Source organism: Hypanus sabinus (assembly GCF_030144855.1).
Source record: "Hypanus sabinus isolate sHypSab1 chromosome X2 unlocalized genomic scaffold, sHypSab1.hap1 SUPER_X2_unloc_9, whole genome shotgun sequence".
Taxonomy (NCBI): domain Eukaryota; kingdom Metazoa; phylum Chordata; class Chondrichthyes; order Myliobatiformes; family Dasyatidae; genus Hypanus; species Hypanus sabinus.
Window position 1 is genome coordinate 479,242 of NW_026779009.1, and position 25,398 is coordinate 504,639.

Here is a 25,398-nt window from a genome sequence, read left to right on the forward strand (position 1 = left end):
CACCCTTAAACTGTGATCTCCAGTTCCCATCTCACCCAAACTCAGAGGAAAAATCCTGTCTGCATTTACCCTGTCAACAACACTCAAAATTTTGTATAAATCTGCAAAATCCCCCTTCATTTTCCAACACTAAAGGCAATAAAGTCCTCAACTTTTCCTAAAGCTCGAGTCCTCAAGTCCCAGCAAACGTATTGTAATTTTTCTCTGCGCTCTTTCAATGTTGTTGATAACTTTCCTTCAGGCCAATAACAAAAACTACACACAATACTCCAGATTAGGCCTGACCAATGCAGTAAAGCCGAAACAGGGGATAACTTTACTGCACCACAACACAATCTCAAAGCCTGTGCTTGCATCACACCCAAACATAATAATGTTGAAGATGAAGCTGATCTATAAACCACAACTATAATCAAGAACAGATCCAATTAAACAAACGAGATTGGTCAACAAATACTTTCATGTAACACCCTAGAATACCCGCAGGGATAACTGAGAATATTTAATGTTTCTTTACATTTATCAATTATTTTCTGATCCGGTGCTTCCATGTCAGCTTATTATCCGTCCACATGCCTGGAAATCTCACCACTGACACCTTTTAAGGAGTTTGACCATATCAGTTCCAATCAAGTACAGGTTCATTAATCCTGTCTGTAAAACACATAACTTGTCCCATCTATTTGCCGACTGTTCGACCTTACTAATTGCTAAAGCATCCTATATACAGTGAAATTGAAATTTCTACCTCTAATCCCTAAACCTCCATCATCTGCATATAGGGATTTACACAATGAAAAACCTATCTCAGAAAAAAATATTAATTATCATATAAAATAATAAATACTGCCTGTGGGATCACAGTCTTTATCTCATAACAAACTGAATATAACTTTCCCACCCATACCTGACACAAAACGTTCAATTAAAACAACTCAAAGTTAGATAATAGCCCCTCCATCCTCATTTCCACAATTTCATAAAATTTCTTTCCTTCCATAAATACCATCTGCCTTTTGAATAGTAAAATTACTGCTGTTACAACATCTATATTTAACTGACTTTACTAATACCATCTTCCAAACATAAAAATGAATTCAATGTCATACTTGCCCACCCATACCTTTACAAGACGTACAAATAGAAACAATCAGAAAAAAATTGTACAATAGCCCTCTCAATTGCATTTCCAAAAATTAATCAAGTCCATCCTTCAAGAAATATTATTTGCCTTTTCAATATCAAAAATATTGCTATTACAACATCTTTATTTAACTTTACTTTCCTAATATGATCTTCCAAACCCAAACTGATTCCAATGTTATTTAAGGCAGAGATTGCTAGGTTTCTGAGTAGCCAGGGTATCAAAGGTTATGGTGTGAAGGCGGGGGCGTGGGACTCAATGGGAGAATGGATCAGCTCATGATAAAATGGCAGAGCTGACTCGATGGGCCGAGTGACCAACTTCTGCTCCTTTATCTTATGGTCTTATTCTACCGTTCCAGATTGCCTCTGATAAAACGTGAAATTACCTCTTTTATCGAAAATATAATTCAAACATTCGATTACCATACATTTCACAAGTTTACATAAATGAGACTTTAATGATATTGGCCTACAAGGTGGATCAGACGGGGAGATCCAGGTTTTAGAATGGAAACTACTACAACCATTTTCCATGAGAAAAGTAGATGGCCAAACCTCCAAGTACAATTCATAAAGTTAATATTTTCACAAAAGAAAATTACACACATACCTGTTGAATCAAGGTTTTCTACAAGTTCATGATACATTTTATTCCCATTCACAACTCTATACTCTGCCCCTTTCCTTATAAAACTGACAACACCACCCCTCTACCAACTAACCTGTCAAGCCAAATGACAATATAATCCTGCACAGGAATAAAAATTAAAATGTGCAGGTTTCCTGAACAGATATAACATCGGAAGAATCTGACAAATCAGAAATAAACTGCTGAAAGTGTTGGCCATGTAAAATCAGGCTTCTTGCATTTCGCTTCAATATTTCAAACCCATTACATATCTTCACAAGTAGACTGGGATGCAGAAACCCCCACAAATCAGAGCTTCATTCACAACTTCCCACAAAACACCAGTTACACCAAGATACCTTTCTGCAGCTTTCACAATAATCTTAATTTCTCCAGCAGGATGAGATGTCTGAGCAGGACAATTCATCTCATCGGTTATAAACATCACAAACTTCATTTTATCCAGCAGTGAAGTGTCTTTGGTGAGAGAACAGTGATGCTGGCATATATCCTTGACAGACAGACCTCAGTATGTGCGGTTGGGAGACTGTAGGTCTGACACGGTGGTCAGCAGCACAGGAACGCCGCAGGGGACCGTGCTCTCTCCGGTCCGGTTCACCCTGTACACATCAGACTTCCAATATAACTCGGAGTCCTGCCATGTGAAGTTCGCTGATGACACGGCCATAGTAGGGTGTGTCAGGAATGGTCAGGAGGAAGAGTATAGGAAACTGATACAGGACTTTGTGATATGGTGCAGCTCAAACTACCTGTGTCTCAATTTCACCAAGACCAAGGAGATGGTGGTGGACTTTAGGAGACCTAGGCCTCATATGGAGCCAGTGATTATTAATGGAGAATGTGTGGAGCAGGTTAAGACCTACAAGTATCTGGGAGTGCAGTTAGACGAGAAGCTAGACTGGACTGCCAGCACAGATGCCCTGTGCAGGAAAGCACAGAGTCGACTGTACTTCCTCAGAAGGCTGGCGTCATTCAATGTTTGTAGTGAGATGCTGAAGATGTTCTATCGGTCAGTTGTGGAGAGCGCCCTCTTCTTTGTGGTGGCGTGCTGGGGAGGCAGCATTAAGAAGAGGGACGCCTCACGTCTTAATAAGCTGGTAAGGAAGGCGGGTTCTGTCATGGGCACAGAACTGGAGAGTATGACATCGGTGGCAGAGCGGAGGACGCTGAGTAGGCTACGGTCAATCATGGAAAACCCTGAACATCCTCTGCACAGCACCATCCAGAGATGGAGAAGCAGCTTCAGCGGCAGGTTACTGTCAATGCAATGCTCCTCAGACAGGATGAAGAGATCATTACTCCCCAATGCCTTTCAGCTCTACAATTCAACTACCAGGGGCAAGACATGTTAAAGTGCCGGGGTTAGGACTGAGCTTAAGATACCACTCAATGCACTTCAGTAAACTATTTAAGAACTTTTTAAAAGCTATTTATTAATGCTTTTTGGGAGGGTGATTTTAGATGCATATCATATTTGTACTGAGTTAAATACTGTATGTAATTAGTTTTGCTACAATAAGTGTATGGGACACTGGAAAAATGTTGAATTTCCCCTTGGGGATGAATAAAGTATCTATCTATCTATCTATCTATCTATCCATCCACTGACGTCACAGTCTGTTCTCTGAGTGGGATCACTTTATCCAGTTTACCTGTTCTGCTTGCTGTACTTGTCCTTGAACAGGCCCTTCTGCTCACTGTGTTGTTCTGAACCAATTGAACTGGTCACTTCATGCCTTACTAAACCAATCCCTTCTGCCTACACAAGGAACACATCCCTCCAATCGCCTCACATCCAGGTGGTATCTAATAGCCCCTATCACATCTGCCTCCACCACCACCCGATATTCACTCCAGACACCCACCACTATGGGAATGAAAAACCAAACTTGAAACGCAAATCTCCTTTAAACATTCTGAGTCAGGTTTCTAACATCATTGCCTTTTCAATTCTTTTTTTTCAACAGCAGCTATGCATAGAAAAGATACAAAATGCACTAAATTACAAAATACTTCAATAGTGCAAAAAGGTCCAATGAGGATGTGTTACCCCTTTCCCCTGAAGTGCATGCCCACTGGCATTGGACATTTCCTCCTGAGAGAAAAAATCCCGGCTCTCCACTGTCTGTGTCTCTCACATTCCTGTAAACGTCTGTCAGATCTCCCTCAGCCTCTGCCACTCCGGAGGAAATTACCCGAGATTGTCCGGTGTCTCTTTATTCAGGCAGCATCCTGTTAAGCCTCTTCCACTCACCATCCAAAACCTCCTCATTATTCCTGTCTTCCAATGCAATTCTCCAGATGTGGTTAAACTAGAGATTTATACAACTGCAACATTACTGCCTGACAATGGAACCACTATCTGGGAGTTATGAAAATGGATTCCAAGATCCCCCTGCAGATCAACACAGTCCAATCTCACCCCATGAATATAACAGCAAAGATATAATGCTGAGGCTTTAAAAGACACTAGTCAGGCCACACTTGGAGTATTGTTGACACTGTTGGGCCCCAAATCTCAGACAGGTTGTGTTGTCATTGGAGAGAGTCCAGAGGAAGTTCAGAAAGATGATTTCGGGAATGAAGGGGTTAAAATATGAGGAGCACTTGGCAGCTTTGACCCTGTGCTCACTGGAACTCAGAAAAATGCGGGGCATCTCATTGAAACCTAACGAATGTTGAAAGGCCTGGATAAGGTGGTTGTGGAGAAGGTATTTCCTGTGGTGGGGCACAGCCACAAAGCAGAGGGGCCACCTTTTCAAACAGAGGTAAGCAGGTTATTTTTTTATTAGCCAAAGTGTATTGGATCTGTTGAGTGCTCTGCCACAGACTGCGGTGGAGGTCGAGTGTGTGGGTATATTCAAGGCGGAAGTTGATCGTTTCCTGATCGGTCAGGGCATCGATGGATATGGGGGGAGGTCAGATATCTGGAATTGAGTGCGATCTGGGATCAGCCATGAAGGAAAGGGGTCTGACTCAATGGGCTGAATGGCCTAATTCTGTTCCTATGCCTTATGGACTTATGAATACAAGCCCCCTCAATCATGATGAATCTCCTCTGCACTCTTCCAGCACAAAACATCCTCTGTACAGAATGCTAAGTGGAACTGAATGCAACTTTTCAAGAACGTTGTCAAGTCAGGCAGCATCTGTTGAGGGGAATAGCATCTGATGGTTGGGACAGAACCCGTCACTTACGGCGCTAACACAGGCCTTTCGGCCCAACCTTCTCATGCTGTCTTCCTGTCCATTTAAACTAATCCCTCTGCCTGTCTTTGACACAGAACACAGAAATCTACAGCACATTACAGGCTCTTCAGCCCACAATGTTGTAACCTACTCTAGAGACTGCCTCGGATTTCCTGATCGTATAACCCTCTATGTTTCTAAGCTCCATGAATCTATCTAAGAGTCTCTGGGAAAATGCCTCTGGTTATCCACATGGTCAAAGCCTCTCATCATCTTATACACCTCTATCAGGTCACCTCTCATCCTCCGTCACTACAAGAAGGAAAGGCTAAGTTCACTCAATCTATTCTCATAAGGCATGCTCTCCAATCCAAGAGCAACATCCTTGTAAATCTACTCTACACTCTCTATAGTATCCACATCTTTCCTGTAGTGAGGCCACCAGAACTGAACACAGGACTCCCAAGTGGGGTCCAACTAAGTCCACAGCCCTGCCGTGTCGGGGTACAATTACTTATGTACAGGTTAGGAGAAATATCGCTTCAACATCACCTCACAGCTCTTGAACTCAATCCCACGGTTGATGAAGGCCATCACACCAGACCCCTTCCTAACAACACTGCCAACCTCCAGAGAAGCTTTGAGTGTCGTATGGACATGGACCCCAAGATCTCTCTGACTCTCCACACTGCCAAGAGTCTTACCATTAATATTATATTCTGTGTTCAAATTTGACCTGCAGAAATGAACTTCTTCAGCTGTGTTGAACTCCCTCTGCCACTTTCCGGTTCTGCATCCGAGGCGAGGAGATAGATTGCTGAGCCTCTGGCTAGGATCATTATGTCCTTATTGTCCACGGGAATGGTACCGGAGGACTGGAGGGAGGCAAATGTTGTCCCCTTGTACAAAAAGGGTAGTAGGGATAGTCCCGATAATTATAGACCATTGAGCCTTCCATCTGTGGTGGGAAAGCTGTTGGAAAAGATTCACAAAGATAGGATCTATTGGCATTTAAAGAATCATGGTCTGATCAGTGACAGTCAGCATGGCTTTCTGAAGGGCAGATCGTGTCTAACAAGCCTGATGGAGTTCTTTTAGGAGGTGACCAGCCATATAGATGAGGGTTGTGCAGTGGATGTGATCTACATGGATTTTAGTAATGCATTTGATAAGGTTCCACATGGCAGGCTTATACAGAAGTCAGAAGGCATGGGATCCAGGGATGTTTGACCAGGTGGATTCAGAATTGGCTTGCCTGCAGAAAGCAGAGAGTTGTGCTGGACGGTGTACATTCGGATTGTGACTAGTGGTGTCCCACCAGGATCAATTCTGGGATCCCTATTTTTCGTGAGTTTTATTAACGACCTGGATGTGGGGGTAGAAGGATGGGTTGCCAAGTTTGCAGAAGACACAAAGGTTGGTGGTGTTGTGGATAGTGCTAAGGAATGTCAAAGATTGCGGAGAGGCATTGATAGGATGCAGGAGAGGGCTGAGAAGTGGCAGATAGAGTTCAACCTGGAGAAGTGTGAGGTGGTACACTTTGGAAGGACAAATTTCAAGGCAGAGTACAAAGTAAATGGTAGGATACTTGGAAGTGTGGAGGAGCAGAGGGATCTGGGGCTACATGTCCAGATGCCTCACAGGTAGACAGAGTAGTTAAGAAAGCTTATGGGGTGTTAGCTTTCCTAAGTCGAGGGATAGAGTTTAAGAGTCGCGATGTAATAATGCAGCTCTGTAAAACTCTGGTTGGGCCACACTTGGAGTACTCTGTCCAGTTCTGGTCACCTCACTATAAGAAGGATGTGGAAGCATTGGAAAGGGTACAGAGGAGATTTACCAGAATTCTGTCTGGTTTTGACAGTATGGATTATGATCAGATATGAAGGGAGCTCGGGCTTTACTCTCTGGAGTAATTAATTAAGCACTTGCGTTATATTTTGGAAAGAGTGTTGATATAGTGTTTTATTAGAGTGGATTTCGAAGGGTAAAATGACATTAGATTCAGTTTTAGGTTTGGAAGATGATATTCGGAAAGCACAATTCATAAAGATGTCGTAATAGCAGTATTTCTTGATACTGAAAAGGGAAATGATATGGAAGAAAGGACTTCTGATTAAATTAGGAGTGAGGGGGACATTGTATAATTTTTCTGAGTTTTTTTTTTGGATGGACTGTCCAAGTACCGGTCAGCATGTTATGTTTGTGTTTCTATGAGATGGAGAATGGGATCCATCTTCAAATTAACAATGTTTGTATGTGATACAATTACAGGCTTTAAGATTGTGTTCAGGTGCAGTAATGTTGTCTCCTGTTTTGGCTTTACTGATTACAATGGAACAATTGCCCTCAAAGTAACAGAGGTTCAAGTTCAAACTCCAGGAAATCTGCAGATGCTGGAAATTCAAGCAACACACACAAAATGCTGCTGGAACGCAGCAGGCCAGGCAACATCTATACCTGTCCTGACGGAGGGACTCGGCCTGAAACGTCGACAGTGCTTCTCCCTACAGATGCTGCCTGGCCTGCTGTGTTCCACCAGCATTTTGTGTGTGTTGCTGGAGGTTCAAGTTGACGTTAACATTCTGGATTAATTTCAGAGGGCAATGAAATGATCATCCTGTTAAAGGTGTGCTGGAGGATGGTTGGGGACATCACAAGAAGAGTGTTTTTTGTTTTGTGTGGCTGGGTTCTTACCACACTGGGAATACGGGTGTATTTGATGATAGGTTTACAGTGGGTGAAGGAAATTAGTCCTTATAATTTGTTCAGAATACATTTCGGTTTTGATGACTCTTATACAGGTCATTCTGGCAGTAGGTCAGATTGACTGTTGGAAACTCCTCAAACGGTATTTCATATCTAAAGTTTGATTTATAAGCCTACACATTATGGGCCGCAGATCACAATGATGAGGGAAATGATGATGTTGACTGTTTAGCACCAAAAGCTGTTAAATGTTAAGCTGCGGATATAGACCTTCCACTTAGCAAATTAGAAGCTAAAGGGTTGGTACTGTTAAGAATTAGGGGCTTATGGCAAGACGTAGGATAATGGACATAAGGACAGACACCTTTACAGAATACATAATCTTGCAGTGTTTATAGAAGAAGGTCTTAAAACAAGGGAAGGAATGATATTGACTCGACTTAGAAATGCCCACACTATGCTTAATTATGCCTTGTAACTAATTGGAAAATTTCATTCTGTGTCGTGTACATTTTGTCATTATGAAACTGTCGAAATACATACTATTTCAATATGAAGCATATAAGGCTGAAGAGAAATCAACTGCAGTCTTCAGTACAATCTTTGCGAGGGTAGATAGTTTTCAGGTAAAAACTTTATTAAATTATGGGATTGACTTTAAATCAATTTACAGTTTGAGCTGGAAAAGGCATGTATTAATTGTGTTAAACCTAAGGAAATGGCATAGAAGGTAGCAAAGGTGAGTGGGATGTTGGATTATTGGGATGCTCTTAAAATCCAACAAAAGGCAACAAAAAAAGCCATAAGAATGGACAAGACGAAATATGAGGGCAAACTGGCCAATAATATAAATCAGGATACTAAAAGTTTAGAAGAGCCTCTGTGACCTCTTGTTTAAATCCATTCACTCACCCCCTTCCCATCTTAATCCACTCCTTTCCCACACTCTTTTCTGCTGTCTCTCTCCCCTATTCATTTTTGTTCTTCAGAGAAGATGTCAATCTGAAACGTTGATTGTCCATCTCTCTCCACACATGCTACCTGACCTGCTCGGTTCCTACAGCATTTTGTGTCTGTTTGATCGGTAAATCTCTGCTCTCCGTCCAGCGGAAAGATATTGGAGAGATATTAGTTGCCCACCTGCTTCCCTGGGAAAGGTTGCCTGTCGGCAACCCGACTGCGCCGAAGGCCCACGGGCTTTCCACTGGTCCTGGGGACGCTTTGCCCGAGTGTTCCCCCAATCTCTGGGGCAGTGCTGCCTGAGTCTCCCCACAATGCCCGGGGACTCTCTAATTCTCTGCTTCCCCTCCCAGTCTCTGTCACCCTGGATGTGGAAACGGCGAATCCATGGATCGAGGTGTCTGAGGAACAGAAGAGTGTGAGATGTACCCGGACCCGGAGAGATCTCCCTGACACCGGGAAGAGATTCACAAATCGGGCTTGAATGCTGGGATCGGAGGGATTCACATAGGGGAGACATTACTGGGAGGTGGAGGTGACGGAGAATCGGGGCTGGGGTCTGGGAGTCGCCGCAGAGTCTGTGAAGAGGAAGAGACGGGTCAGTCTGAGTCCGGAGACCGGATTCTGGGTCATCGGGCGGAATTATGATGTGTTACATCGGGATTGTGACGTGTCCCATGGTCTCCCCTCCCCCGAGTCCTGTCTCGCTGCCGGTCCCATCCCCGGGAGGGTGGGAGTTTATCTCAGTTACGAGTCCGGGACAGTTTCATTTTACAACGCGGAAACCAAGCCCCATCTCCACACCTTCACTGGGAATAAATTCACGGGGAAACTTTATCCTTACTTTGCGACTGGGGATGAAAACCAGTGGCTGAGGATCTGCTCCGGTTCCGCTCCGGGTCTGTAAATGGGTTGGGTCCTGGGACTGGCGTCAGGAGTAAGATCACTGTAAATGTAAATATGCAGAGAGTGAAATAATCATGAGATGAGAATTATCGATCCATTAATTTTAACTCGTTCACCGCATCCAACAACAGAATAGAATAGGGTCCTGAGCTCCCCCGGGTGCTACAGTCCACACGAACTGAAACAGGTTAAATGGGACAAGTGGGGGTGGTGCTGACTGGAAAAGACAGTGAAGATTGTTCATTAAGTTCATCTGCCATTTCTTTGTCCCCCATTACTACTTCACCAGCATCATTTTCCAGTGGTCTAGTATCAACTCTCATCTCCCTTTCACTCTTCATGTAACTGAAAACTAAACTTTTAGTATCCTGATTTATATTATTGGCTAGTTTGCCCTCATATTTCGTCTTGACCATTGTTATGGCTTTTTTCGTTGCCTTTTGTTGGATTTTAAGAGCATCCCAATAATCCAACATCCGACTCACCTTTGCTACCTTATATGCCATTTCCTTAGAGTTAACACAGTCGTTAACTTGACTTGTCAGCGACGGATTCCTACCCCCGCCATTGGAGAACTTCTTCGGTGGGACACGTCTCTCCTGCTGTTCCCACATCCATCAGCCACCTCTGCTAAGCCGTCATCCCCAGAGTAACGTCCCGATACAATTGGGACGATTCCATTATTATATGCCTCTGCATGTTCAATACTGTGAATTAATTTAACGTCAGTCCTATAACTTAATAAAGTTTTTAATCTGAAAACTATCAACCCCTCAAAGATTGTACTGAAGACTGCATTTGATTTTTTTCGCCCATATCTGCTTCACACTGAAATAGTATGTGTTTAAAAGTTTCATAATGACAAAATGTACACAACAATCATATGAAGCAAGGTTAGCAGAGCTGGGACTTTTCTCTTTGAAACGTAAAGGAATGAGAGGGGACTTGATAGAGGTCTAGAAGATTATGAGAGGCATAGATAGGGTGGATAGTCAGTACCTGTTCCCCAGGGCACCAATAACAAACACCAGAGGACATAGGTACAAAATTAAGGGATGGAAGTTTAGGGGAGACATTAGGGGTAAGTTTTACTTTACACAGAGGGTTGTGAGTGCCTGGAATGACTTGCCAGGGTTGGTGGTGGAGGCTAAAACATTTGGGGTATTTAAGAACCTCTTGGACAGGCACACGGATGAAAGAAAATTAGAGGGTTATGGGGTAGTGTGGGTTTAGTACTTTTTTTAAGGATTATATGGGTTGGCACAACATGAAGGGCTGAAGGGCCTGTTCTGTTCTGTAGTGTTCTATGGTTCTATGGTCCTGTGACACAGAATGAAGTTTTCTAATTAAATACAAGGCATAATTAAGCACAGTGCTGACAATTCTAAGTCGTGTCAATATCATTCCTTCCCTTCCTGTTTTAAGCCCTTCTTCCAAAAACCCAACTTGTTTATGTATTCTGTAAAGGCATCAGTCCTTATGGCAATTTTCCTTCAGACCTTGCCATAAGTCCTGAATTCTTAACCCTACCATCCTCTTAGCTTCTGATTTGCGAAGTGGAATGTCTATATCCACAGTTGAACTTCTAACAGGTTTTGTTGCTAAACAGTCAACTCCATCATTTCCCTCAACAGTGCGATGTGCAGGGCCCATAAGGTGCAGACATATGAACCGAACTTTGTATGTGAAATAATGCTTGATGAGTTTCCAACAGTCAATCTGACCTACTGCTAGAATGTCCTGTTTTAAGGCTCATCAAAACCGAAAGAGAATCTGAACAAATTACAAGTTTGCAAGGACCAATTTCCTCCACACACTGTAACCCTAAAATCAAAGCAAAGAATTCTGCTTCATAGACCCACAAATGGCTGGTAAGTGATTTGCTTATCATTGCCTGCAACTCAGGCACACACAAAAAATGAGAACAGACGCACCAACATTCCCAGTTAAATTACGTTTTAATCCATCTGTAAAAATGCTGACCGTATGATAATAACTTTCATTAATACACTCGTGAACCAACAGACTCTCAGGCAGAACGGAATCCAATTGTGTAACCTAAAATTAACTACAGTCATTGGAAAAAACAACAAAGTGGGGTTACCGAGAAAGCTACAGTGGGACACATTGTATCACCCATATTCCCAGCGTGATAAGAACCCAGCCACCCAGAACTAAAAGCATTCTTCTTGTGATGTTCCCCACCACCCTTTAGCACATGATGTTAAATCCAATTTGTTAACGTCAACTTCAACCTCTGTCCCTGTAAGGGCAATTGTCCCATTTCAACCAGTAAAGCCGAAACAGGGGACGACCTGACTTAACTACAACACAATCTTAAAGCACAAAATGTATCACACCCAAACATCATAAAGTTGAAGAGGAAGGTGATCTATAAACCACAAACATAATCAAGAACAGATCCAATTAAACAAACGAGATTGGTCATCAAATATTTTCATGTCACACCCAAGAATACTCACAGGGATTACGAAGAGTATTTCATGTTTCTTTACATTTATCAATTCTTTTCTGATCAGGTGCTTCAATGTCAGCTTATTATCCGTCCACATGCCTGGAAATCTTACCACTGACACCTTTTAAGGAGTTTGACCATATCATTTCCAATCAAGTGCAGGTCCATTAATCCTGTTTGTAAAGCACATAACTTGTGTTTTTGCTACTGAAAGCTTAAATCCCATCTAGTCGCCGACTGTTCGACCTTACTAATTGCTAAAGCATCCTATACACAGTAAAAGTGAAATTTCTACCTCTAATCTATAAACCTCCACCATCTGCACATAGTGATTTACACAATGAAAAACCTGTCTCAGAGAAAAATATTATTAATTATAATATTGTTATGATCCCAGCCCCCTCCTTTGTGAGAATCGCAAGAGCACCCGTTGGGGGGGGGGGGGGTCAGTAGACCCAGGAAGTGAGAGAGAGAGGAACGTGAAAAATTGCACGTCCCACCAGGGATACAGAATAAGATGCCAGCAACTATTGTCTCATGGAGACCACGTGAAAAGCCCTCGGGCAAGGTGGGCTGGTTGAGAGAGAGATTGCATCATCCCAACCTGATTGACACCTGCGACCCCGTGAGGAAGTATAAAGGAGAGTCTCAGGGGGACAGCCCCTTAGACGCACCCAGAAGACACGAGAGAGCGATCCCGCAGTAGCGGGATGCCATTCTGAAGGAAGCCACGCGCGTTAGATTCCGGGATTGGAATTTGTGGCTGGAATCACAGGAAACCACTTTTAACTAACATCGGGGAGAGGGAACCAATGCTTCCCCGATTTCACGGAAGATTCATCAAGACTCGGCAAGTTCTTTCTCTTCTCCCCCGCCCAATCTCTCTCTCTCGGTCGCCCCACGCAAAACCCAGCGATTTTCAAAGGGCTGCGGCCTGCAGACTTTCAGAGTGACTTTTATATTTCCAACGGACAATCTATTAACCCCTAGACACCAGCAGAGCTCACTTCTTAATGATGATGATTACTATACCCGCGCTTTAGATTGAATGTTGACAATGTGCACTATCTAAATGTATGTATTAACCCTACTTTTGTGTCCCTTTACGAGTAAAACGTTTGAAAATAGTGACATCAGACTTCAACGGACCTCTCTATCTCTGCTGGTAAGTTCTCCAGTTACGGGATTCATAACTATATAAAATAATAAATACTGCCTGTGGGATCCCAGTCTCTATCTCATAACAACCTGAATATAACTTTCCCACCCATACCTGACACAAAACGTTCAATTAAAACAACTCAAAGTTAGATAATAGCCCCTCCATCCTCATTTCCACAATTTCATAGAAATTCTTTCCTTCCATAAATACCATCTGCCTTTTGAATAATAAAAATACTGCTGTTACAACATCTATATTCAACTGGCTTTACTAATACCATCTTCCAAATATAAACATGAATTCAATGTCATACTTGCCCATCCAGACCTTTACAAGACATACAAATAGAAACAATCAGAAAAAATTGTACAATAGCCCTCTCATTTGCATTTCCAAAAATTAATCAAAAGTCCATCCAATAAATATCATTTGCCTTTTCAATATCAAAAATATTGCTATTACAACATCTTTATTTAACTGTACTTTCCTATTATGATCTTCCAAACCCAAACTGATTCCAATGTTATTTAAGGCAGAGATTGCTAGGTATCTGAGTAGCCAGGGTATCAACGGTTATGGTGAGAAGGCGGGGGAGTGGGACTAAATGGGAGAATGGATCAGCTCATGATAAAATGGCAGAACAGACTCGATTGGCTGAATGACTGACTTTTGCTCCTTTTTCTTATGGTCTTATTCTACCGTTCCAAATTCCCCTCTGATAAAACATGAAGTTACCTCTTTTATCGAAAATATAATTCAAACATTCGATTACCATACATTCTACAAGTTTACATAAATGAGACTTTCATGATATTGGCCTACAAGGAGGATCAGACGGGGAGATCCAGGTTTTAGAATGGGAACTACTACAACCATTTTCCATGAGAAAAGTGGATGGCCAAACCTCCAAATACGATTCAGAAAGCTAATATTTTTCAAAAGAAAATTACACATATCTGTTGAATCAAGATTTTCGACAAGTTCATGATGCATTTTATTCCCATTCACAAGACTATACTCTGCCCCTTTCCTTATAAAACTGACAACACCACCCCTCTACCAACTGACCTGTCAAGCCAAATAACAATATAATCCTGCACAGGAATAAAACTTAAAATGTGCAGGTTTCCTGAACAGATATAACATCGGAAGAATCTGACAAATCAGAAATAAACTGCTGAAAGTGTTGGCCATGTAAAATCAGGCTTCTTGCATTTCACTTCAATATTTCAATCCCATTACATATCTTCACAAGTAGACTGGGATGCAGAAACCCCCACAACTCAGAGCATCATTTACAGCTTCCCACAGAACACCAGTTACACCAAGATACCTTTCTGCAGCTTTCACAATAATTTTAATTTCCTCAGTAGGATGAGATGCCTGATCAGTACAATTCACCCGATTGGTTATAAACTTCACAAACTTCATTTTATCCAGCAGTGAAGTATCTTTGGTGAGAGAGCTGTGGTGACGACATATATCCACTGACGTCACAGTCTGTTCTCTGAGTGGGATCACTTTATCCAGTTTACCTGCTCTGCTTGCTGTACTTGTCCTTGAACAGGCCCTTCTGCTCACTGTGTTGTTCTGAAACAATTGAACTGGTCACTTCATGCCTTACTAAACCAATCCCTTCTGCCAACACATGAACACATCCCTCCATTCTCCTCACATCCACGTGGGATCCAATAGCCTCTATCACATCTGCCTCCACCACCATCCGATATTCACTCCAGACACCCACCACTCTGGGAATGAAAAACAAAACTTGAACCGCAAATCTTCTTTAAACATTCTGAGTCAAGTTTTTAACATCATTGTCTTTTCTATTTTTTTTTCCAACAGCAGCTATGCAGAGAAAAGACAAAATTACACTAAATCAAAAAATACTTCAATAGTGCAAAAAGGACCAATGAGGATGTGTTCCCCCTTTGTCCTGAAGTGCATGCCCTCTGGCATTGGACATTTCCTCCTTAGAGAAAAAATCCCGGCTGTCCACTCTGTCTGTGTCTCTCACATTCCTGTAAACATCTGTCAGACCTCCCTCAGCCTCTGCCACTCCGGAGAAAATTCCCCGAGATTGTCCGGTCTCACTTTATCCAGGCAGCATCCTGTTAAGCCTCTTCCACTCACCATCCAAAACCTCCGCATTATTCCTGTCTTCAAATGCAATTCTCCAGATGTGGATAAACTAGAGTTTTATACAACTGCAACATAACTGCCTGACAATGGAACCACTATCTGGGAGTTATGATCTCGGATTCCAAGATCCCCCTGTAGATCAACACAGTCCAATGTCACCCCATGAATATAACAGCAAAGAGATAATGCTGAGGCTTTATAAGACACGAGTCAGGCCACACTTGGAGTATTGTCAACAATACTCAACAATCTCAGACAGGATGTGTTGTCATTGGAGAGAGTCCAGAGGAAGTTCAGAAAGATGATTTTGGGAATGAAGGGGTTAAAATATGAGGAGCACTTGGCAGCTTTGACCCTGTGCTCACTGGAACTCAGAAAAATGCGGGGCATCTCATTGAAACCTACCGAATGTTGAAAGGACTGGATAAGGTGGATGTGGAGAAGGTATTTCCTGTGGTGGGGCACAGCCACAAAGTTGAGGGGCCACCTTTTCAAACAGAGGAAAGCAGCTTATTTTTTTAATTAGCCAAGAGTATTGGATCTGTGGAATGCTCTGCCACAGACTGCGGTGGAGACCGAGTGTGTGGGTATATTCAAGGTGGAAGTTGATCGTTTCCTGATCGGTCAGGGCATCAAAGGATATGGCGGGAGGTCAGATATCTGGAATTGAGTGCGATCTGGGATCAGCCATGATGAAAAGGTGGCTGACTCAATGGGCTGAATGGCCTAATTCTGTTCCTTTGCCTTATGGACTTATGAACAGAAGCCCCCTCAATCATGATGAATCTCCTCTGCACTCTTCCAGCACAAAACATCCTTTGTACAGAATGCTCAGCGGAACTGAATGCAACTTTTCAAGAACGTTATCATGTCAGGCAGCATCTGCTGAGGGGATTAGAGTCGATGGTTGGGACAGAACCCGTCACTTACGGCACTAACACAGGCCTTTTGGCCCAACCTTTTCATGCTGTCCTCCTGTCCATTTAAACTAATCCCTCTGCCTGTCTTTGACACAGAACACAGAAATCTACAGCACATTACAGGCTCTTCAGCCCACAATGTTGTACCGACCATGTAACCTACTCTAGAGACTGCCTCGGATTTCCCGATCATTTAGCCCTCTGTGTTTCTAACCTCCATGACGCTATCTAAGAATCTATTAAAATATCCTGTTGTATCCAGCTCCACCATCGCTGCCGGCAGTGCATTCCACGCACCCACCACTCTGTGTGTAAGAAACTTACCCCTGACATTCCCTCAGTACCGACTTCTAAGCAGCTAAAACTACGTCCCCACGTGTTAGGCACTTCAAGCCTTGGAAAATGCCTCTGGCTATCCACATGGTCAAAGCCTCTCACCATCTTATACACCTCTATCAGGTCACCTCTCATCCTCCGTCGCTCCAAGAAGGAAAGGCTAAATTCACTCAATCTATTCTCATAAGGCATGCTCTCCAATCCAAGAGCAACATCCTTGTAAATCTAATTTGACCTGCAGAAATGAACCTCTTCATCTGTGTTGAACTCCATCTGCGCTTCCCAGTTCTGCATCCGAGGCAAGGAAATAGATTGCTGAGCCTCTGGCGAAGATCATTATGTCATTGTCCACCGGAATTGTACCGGAGTATTGGAGGGAGGCGAATGTTGTCCCCTTGTTCAAAAAGGGTAGTAGGGATAGTCCCGATAATTATAGACCATTGAGCCTTACATCTGTGGTGGGAAAGCTGTTGGAACAGATTCAGAAAGATAGGATTTATTGGCATTTAGAGAATCATGGTCTGATCAGTGACAGTCAGCATGGCTTTCTGAAGGACAGATCGTGTCTAAAAAGCCTGATGGAGTTCTTTTAAGAGGTGACCAGGCATATAGATGAGGGTAGTGCAGTGGATGTGATCTACATGGATTTTAGTAATGCATTTGATTAAGTTACACGCGGTAGGCTTATTCATAAAGTCAGAAGGCATGGGAACCAGGGATGTTTGACCAGGTGGATTCAGAATTGGCTTGCCTGCAGAAAGCAGAGAGTTCTGGTGGAGGGAGTACATTTGGATTGGAGGGTTGTGACTAGTGGTATCCCACAAGGGTCAGTTCTGGGACCCCTACTTTTTGTGGTTTTTATTAACGACCTGGATGTGGGGGTAGAAGAATGGGTTGGCAAGTTTGCAGAAGACACAAAGATTGGTGGTGTTGTGGATAATGAAGAGGATTGTCAAAGATTGCAGAGAGACATTGATAGGATGCAGGAGTGGGCTGAGAATTGGCAGATGAAGTTCAACCCAGAGAAGTGTGAGGTGGTACACTTTGGAAGGACAAACTCCAAGGCAGAGTACAAAGTAAATGGCAGGATACTTCGCAGTGCAGCGGAGCAGAGGGATCTGGGGCTACATGTACACAGATCCCTGAAAGTTGCCTCACAGGTAGACAAAGTAGTTACGAAAGCTTATGCGGTGTTAGCTTTCATAACTCGAGGGATAGAGTTTAAGAGTCGCGATGTAATGATGCAGCTCTATAAAACTCTGGTTGGGCCACAGGGAGTACTCTGTCCAGTTCTGGTCACCTCACTATAAGAAGAATGTGGAAGCACTGGAAAGGGTACAGAGGAGATTTACCAGAATGCTGCTTGGTTTAGAGAGTATGGATTATGATCAGAGATTAAGGGAGCTAGGGCTTTACTCTCTGGAGAGAAGGAGGATGAGAGGAGAAATGATAGAGGTATAGTTGATATTAAGGGGAATAGATAGAGTGGACAGCCAGCGCCTCTTCCCCAGGGCACCACTGCTCAATACGAGAGGACATGGTTTTAAGGTAAGGCGAGGGAAGTTCAAGGGGGATATTAGAGGAAGATTTTATACTCAGAGAGTGGTTGGTGCGTGGAATGCACTGCTCGAGTCAGTGGTGGAGGCAGATACACCGGTGAAGTTTAAGAGACTACTAGACAGATATATGGAGGAATTTAAGCTTAGGGAGGCAGAGTTTAAGTGTCGGCACAACATTGTGGGCCGAAGGGCCTGTACTGTGCGGTATTGTTCTATGTTCTATCTATTTCTCGCTGGAATCTCTCTTTTAGTTTAATTGTTTATTGAAGGCACGACACAGTACAGAAAACGTAATGCATTACATTTTCCTCCATTTTGCTTTGATACCTTACCCCTAAACAACACCACAACGTCATCAGTGGGAGTTGTAGTCATTGTCCTCGCTCGCTCCCTGACAAAGCATGATTCGTCAGCCACCACAGTCGTCACCGAAACAGACCCACCGAGGCGCGAAGGGGAATCACACCCGTCCTTGTGGGCGCCGAGGCCGGCGACACCGACAGAAGCGACTCGCTGATCTCCGCCATGGCGACGGAGCGGAAGAGGAGGGGCTGTCCATGGGCAGATTTCCTCCAGCCTATCGTAGCTCATACCTAACACTGACGCCTGCTGTCACTGGCTATAGTACCTGTCGCTCAAAGGGGAACTCGGAAGGTGATTAGTTAATGTGAACGTCAGTCAGCCTTCCTGTCTTTATGAGTTTGGATTTGGATTTATAACGGGACAGGAAGCAAATGGGAGAAATGTGAGTTTTTATGTGATGGTGCATCAGTCTCCGAGTTACATTATTAACAATAAAAGGGCAAAGGCCGTGGTGAGGAAGTAGGTGATTTACTGGAGGTTATATGGAGATAATATTGGAAGGGATATCAAAATTGGAATTGTTTGGGATATGATTTAGAAAATGGGTGGATTTGTGGGGTCATAATATTCCTGTGTTGATTAATGAGGGCAAAATGATTGTTACTGAAACAGGGAAGGTTGTGTTACTGGCTGGGTCATTTGTTGAGATACATAATCAGGATAATTTAAGTGAAGAAGTTAAACAATGTAGGGATAATTTTTTCAGTGAATACCCTGATGAGCTGGAAGTCAGCTGTAGCAATGATAGTATCACTGATGGAGAGATTTCTTTGTATGAATTTAAGAAGTCTATTAATAATGCAGGTCAGGTGTCTCCAGGAAAGAGTGATATTTGAAATTGTAATTGTATATAATTCGCATTTGTAAAATATTAAATATTTGAATTGTGCATCCACTTTTCTCATGGAAAATGGAAATAGTAGTGCCTGAAAACCTGGCAGATCCCCATTTGATCCTTCTAGTTAAGGGCCTATATCGTGAAAGTCTCATTTATGTAAACTTATGGAATGTATAGTAATCAAGCGCTTCAGTTATATTTTGGAAAGAGTGGTGATAAGGTTTTTTATTAGAGTGGATTTTGGAAGTGTGAAATGACATTAGATTCAGTTTTAGGTTTGGAAGATGATATTCGGAAAGCACAATTAAATAAAGATGTTGTAATAGCAGTATGTCTTGAGACTGAAAAGGGAAATGATATGGAAGAAAGGACTTCTGATTAAATTAGGAGTAAGGGGGACACTGTATAATTTTTCTGAGTTTTTTTTGTACGGACTGTCCAAGTAACGGTCGGCATGTTTGTGTCTATGAGATAGAGAATGGAATCCCACAAGGCAGTATTTGTATCCCTTCATTATTTAATATTAAGATTAATGATATTTTCTCTGAGATGGGAAAATGGGATTCCCTGGGTAAATCACAATATACAGATGACTTAGCTTTATGGATTTGAGGTATTAACTGCAATTTACAATTAATAGATCAAACAGTGGGCAGATTGATGAGGACTGTAAGCTGTCAGTCGTTAAAACACATTACGTGGTTTACAAACAGCATTAATAGACTTGCACTTGATTTTAACTTGTAGGATTAATGTCTCGAGGAAGTGTCAGTGGTAAGATTTAGTGTGGATGGATAATAAGCTGACGGGGAAGCACCTATCAGTAAAATAATTGATAAATGTAAAGGAGCTTTAAATCTCCTCAGACATCTATGTGGGTATTCTTGGGTGCAACATGAAAATCTTTGTTGACCAATTATATTTGTTTAATTTGATCTGTTCTTGATTATGTATGTGTGGCTTGTAGATCACCTTCAAATTAAAAGTGTTTGTATGTGATACAATTACAGACTTTTAGATTGTGTTCTGGTGCGGTAATGTTGTCTCCTGTTTTGGCTTTACTGATTGCAATGGGACAATTGCCCTCAAAGTAACAGAGGTTCAAGTTGATGTCAACATACTGGATTAATTTGCGGGTCAAGGAAATGATCATCCTGTTAAAGGTGCGCTGGAGGACGGTTGGGGACATCACTAGAAGAGTGTTTTTTGTTTTGGGTGGCTGGGTTCTTACCACGCTGCGAATATGGGTGTATTTGATGATACAGTATGTCCCACTGTAGCGTTATCTGTAACCCCACATTGTTTTTTTCCAATGACTTCAGTTGATTTTAGTTTTTGCACGATCGGATTCGGTTCTGCCTGAGAGTCTGTTGGTCATCGGTATATTAATGAAAGTTATTATCATACAGTAACCATTTTTACAGATGAATCAAAAGATAATTTAATTGGGGATGTTGGTGTGGCTGTTTTTGTGTGCCTGAATTGCAGGTAATGATAAAGAAATGACTTATAGCCATTTATCAGCATAGAAGGCAGAATTCTTTGCCAACAGTTTAGGCTTACAGTGGATGGAAGAAATTGGTCCTTATAATTTGCTCAGAATACATTTCGGTTTTGATGAGGCTTAAACAGGTCATTCTGGCAGTAGGTCAGATTGACTGTTGGAAACTTGTCAAACGGTATTTCATATATAAAGTTTGATTTATATGTCTGCACATTATGGGGCCTGCATATCACACTGTTGAGGGAAATGATGAGGTTGACTGTTTAGCTCCAAAAGCTGTTAAATGTTAAGCTGTGGATATAGACCTTCCACTTAGCAAATTAGAAGCTAAAAGGTTGGTCGTGTTTAGAATTAGAGGCTTATGGCAAGACGTAGGATAATGGACGTAAAGACAGACACCTTTCCAGAATACATAAACCTGTTGGGTTTATGAAGGAATGATATTGACACGACAGAAATATCCACACTATGCTTAATTATCCCTTGTATCTAATTGGAAAACTTCATTCTGTGTCGTGTACATTTTGTTATTATGAAACTGTCAAAACACATACTATTTCAATGTGAAGCGTACAAGGCTGAAGAAAAATCAAATGCAGTCTTCAGTACAATCTTTGCGAGGGTAGATAGTTTTCAAATAAAAGCTATTAAATTATGGGACTGACTTTAAATCAATTCACAGTTTGAGCTGGAAAAGGCACGTAATAATTGTGTTAAACATAAGGAAATAACAAAGGGTAGCAAAGGTGAGTGGGCTGTTGGATTACTGAGATGCTCTTTTTATTTATTTATTTATTGAAAATTACAAAGAATAAATGTAATGGAAAAATTAGTAAGAAAAAGAAAAATAATATTAATCCTCCCCCTCCCCACCTTAACCCTTATCTAAAGAAAGAAATAAAGAAGAAAAAGATTGCCTCAATATTGGAGGATACCCACATGCTCCATGGAGTTCAAAATAATTATAATATTTATTCTTACTTTCCCCAATTACATTATAATTTTATCTTCAAAGGACCTATGTATTTAATCCCAGACAAATTTTGAAAAATATATCATATTCATTTCTTAGATTATATGTAATTTTTTTCAAGTGGAATACAACTATTGTGGTGAACTATGTGCCTGTCGGGACACGCCCCTGCTGACTGCTCCTTTGGCTCCTCCCACAGGCCCCTGTATAAAGGAGATCTGCGGCCTGACGCTCGGCCTCAGTCTCCAGGACATAGTATGATAGACACTCACTCCTGGTTCCTTCTTCCAGTCAATAAAAGCCGATATCTCGCCTTACGTCTCAGTGTGAGTTATTGATGGTGCATCAACTATATATTTCATTATTCCAATGATCCATAGTTAAATATAACTCAGATTTCCAAGTAATTGCGATAACTTTTTTAGCTACTGCCAATGCAATATTTATAATCTTTTTCTGATATTTATTCAATTTAATTTTCGGTATTGTCCCTTCAATATCTCCTAATAAAAATAATATTGGACTATTTGGGAGTTGAACTCCAGTACTTTGTTCCAATAAAAGTCAGATATATCGAAAATGGTTGAATTTTAAAACAAGACCAAGTAGAATGTAAAAAAGTACCAATTTCTTAATTACATCGAAAGCATTGGTCAGACATATTTGAATTTAATCTATTTATTTTCTGTGGTGTTATATATAATTGATGTAAAATTATACTGTATTAATCTAATTTGCACATTTATTGTATTTATCATACTATCAGAACATAATCTTGACCAACTTTTTCCAACAATTTTAACATTCAAATCAGTTTCCCATTTTTGTCTTAATTTATGAATTCCAGATTCAGTCTGTTTTTGAATCAAATTGTACATACAAGATGTAATTTTTTAAATTTTTCCTTTTTGAATTAATATTTCTATTTCACTAAGTTTTGGTATCAACATTGTTTGACCCAGCTTTTCTCGTAAATTGTCCTTTAATTGAAAATAAGAGAAAAGAGTGTTGTTTGATATTTTATATTTATTTTTTCATTGCTCAAACGACATCAATACAATTACGTATATATTTAATCCCCTTTTGGAACCAATTATGTAAAAGTTTATTATCCATTGTAAAAGGAATAAGCCTATTTTGAATTAAAGCTTGTTTTTGCTAATAAAGATTTCTTTATCTAATCGTCCATATTTACCTTATTCCATAAATCAATCAAGTGTCTTAATATAGGAGATTCTTTTTTTTCCCGTATCAATTTGGATTCCCATTTATATGTAAAATCTTCTGGTATGTTTTCTCCTATCTTATCTAACTTTATTCTAATCCATGCCGGGTTTTTTTTCATCAAAAAAAGATGCAATAAATCTAAGTTGACTTGCTTTATCATAATTCTTAAAATTTGGAAGTTGTAACCCTCCTAAATCAAATTTACATCTCAATTTTTCCAATGATATTCTTGACATCTTTCCTTTCCAAAGAAATTTCCTTACATATTTATTTAGTTCTTGAAAAAAACTTATGCGGTAATTGTATTGGTAAAGTTTGGAATAAATATTGCAATCTATGGAATATATTCATTTTTACAGCATTAACTCTACCTATTAATGTAATTGGTAACATCATCCATTTATCAAGATCCTCTTTTATTTTTTTTTAATAATGGCAAATAATTTTGTTCATATAAATTTTTTACATCATTGTCAACTCTGATACCTACATATTTTATCCCATTTATTGACCATCGAAATTGAGTTACTAATCGACATTGATTATAATTTCCTTTGGTAAGGGGTAAAATTTCACTTTTATCCCACTTTCCCGTATTCTTCCAATTTAAAAGATAATCTTTGCAAAGATTGTAATGGGTTTGTTAAATAAATCAAAACATCATCAGAAAATAAATTTACCTTATATTCTTCTTGATTAACTCTAAAACCGCCAATATCTGAATCTGTTCTAATTAATTCAGCTAATGGTTCTTTTGCCAATACAAATAAAGCAGGTGATAACGGGCAGCCTTGTCTAGTTGACCTTGTTAAGCAAAATGGTGTTGAAATCTGAGCATTTGTAACTACTTTAGCTTGAGGATTAGTATTTAAGGTTTTAATCCATTCTATAAAAGATTTTCCTAGCTCATATTTTTCCAATACCTTAAACAAAAAATCCCATTCCAATCTATCAAATGCTTTTTCTGCATCCAAAGCAAATGCCACACTCATTTCCTCTCTTTTTTGTGCCAGATGAATTATACTAAGTAACCAGGTTAGATTATCCATTGATTGTCTGTTTTTAATAAAAATCTGTTTGATCCATATGTATTAATTTTGGTAAATATTTAGATATTCTATTAGATAAAATTATTGCTATTATCTTATAATCTGTATTCAACAAAGAAATAGGCCTATATGATGTTGGTTTTAGAGGATCTCTTTTTTTGGCAATACAGTTATGATCGCTGTTAAAAAAGATTGTGGGAGTTCATGCATTCTTTCCACTTGGTATATTAATTCCATAAAGATAGGAATTAATATATCTTTAATTTTTTTTATAAAATTCAGGAGGAAAACCATCTTCTTCTGGGGATTTATTATTCTGAAGTGATCCTAAAGCTGCTTCAACCTCTTTTAATGTAAAGGGCATATCTAATCCTTTCTGTTCTTCCAAATTAAATTTTGGAAGGGTTATTTGTGATAAAAATTTATCTATCTCAGTAATCTTATTTTGTGATTCTGATTGATATAGTTCAGTATTAAAAAAATTACAGTTTGATTAATTTCTAAAGGTTTATCTGCAACCTTATTTACACTTGTTCTAATTGCATTTATTGTTTTAAAAGCCTGTTCTGTTTTCAACTGCCAAGCAAGAATTTTATGTGATCTTTCACCTGATTCGTAATATTTCTGTTTAGTTCTCATAATTACTTTTTCTGTACGATATGTCTGGAGGGTATTATATTGTAGATTTTTATTAACAAGTTGTCTTTGTTTTTCTTCTGTCATATATCTTTGAGATTCTTTTTCTAGCTTTATGATATCTTTTCCCAATTTTCCTTCTTAATTTTAGATGTATAACTTATAATCTGACCCCTTAAATATGCTTTCATCGCTTCCTATAATACAATTTTATCCTCAACTGAATGTAAATTTGTATCCAAAAAAATTCAATCTGTTTTTTGATAAAAACACCAAAATCTTGACGTTTTAATAAAATTGTATTAAATCTCCATCTAAGCTTTATGTCTATTTGAATAAAATGAATAATCTCTTTCTCTTGGATTAATTTTTCTCCATATATCAATCAGGTTTAAATCTTTCATTAATGATAAAGTTAGTTTTATTACTTTTAATTTTGTGACAACTTTAGTTGACCTATCCAAAACTGGATCTAAACAAAAATTAAAATCTCCGCCTATTAATATTTTATCATTTGCGTCAGCCAAGTTCAAAAAATCTTCTTGTATGAATTTTGCATCATTTTCATTTGGTGCATAAATATTCATAAAAGTCCATAATTCTGAAAAAATTTGACAATGTATAATCACATATCTCCCCACAGAATCAATTATT

At 40.2% G+C, this 25,398-nt stretch overlaps 1 protein-coding gene across 1 annotated transcript in view; it reads right to left on the minus strand.

Annotated features, from left to right (window-relative positions):
• LOC132385993 (E3 ubiquitin-protein ligase TRIM39-like) overlaps positions 1-25,398 on the minus strand; it is a 196,369-nt gene that overhangs the window by 153,508 nt on the left and 17,463 nt on the right. The gene's annotated exons all lie outside the window — the stretch shown is intronic.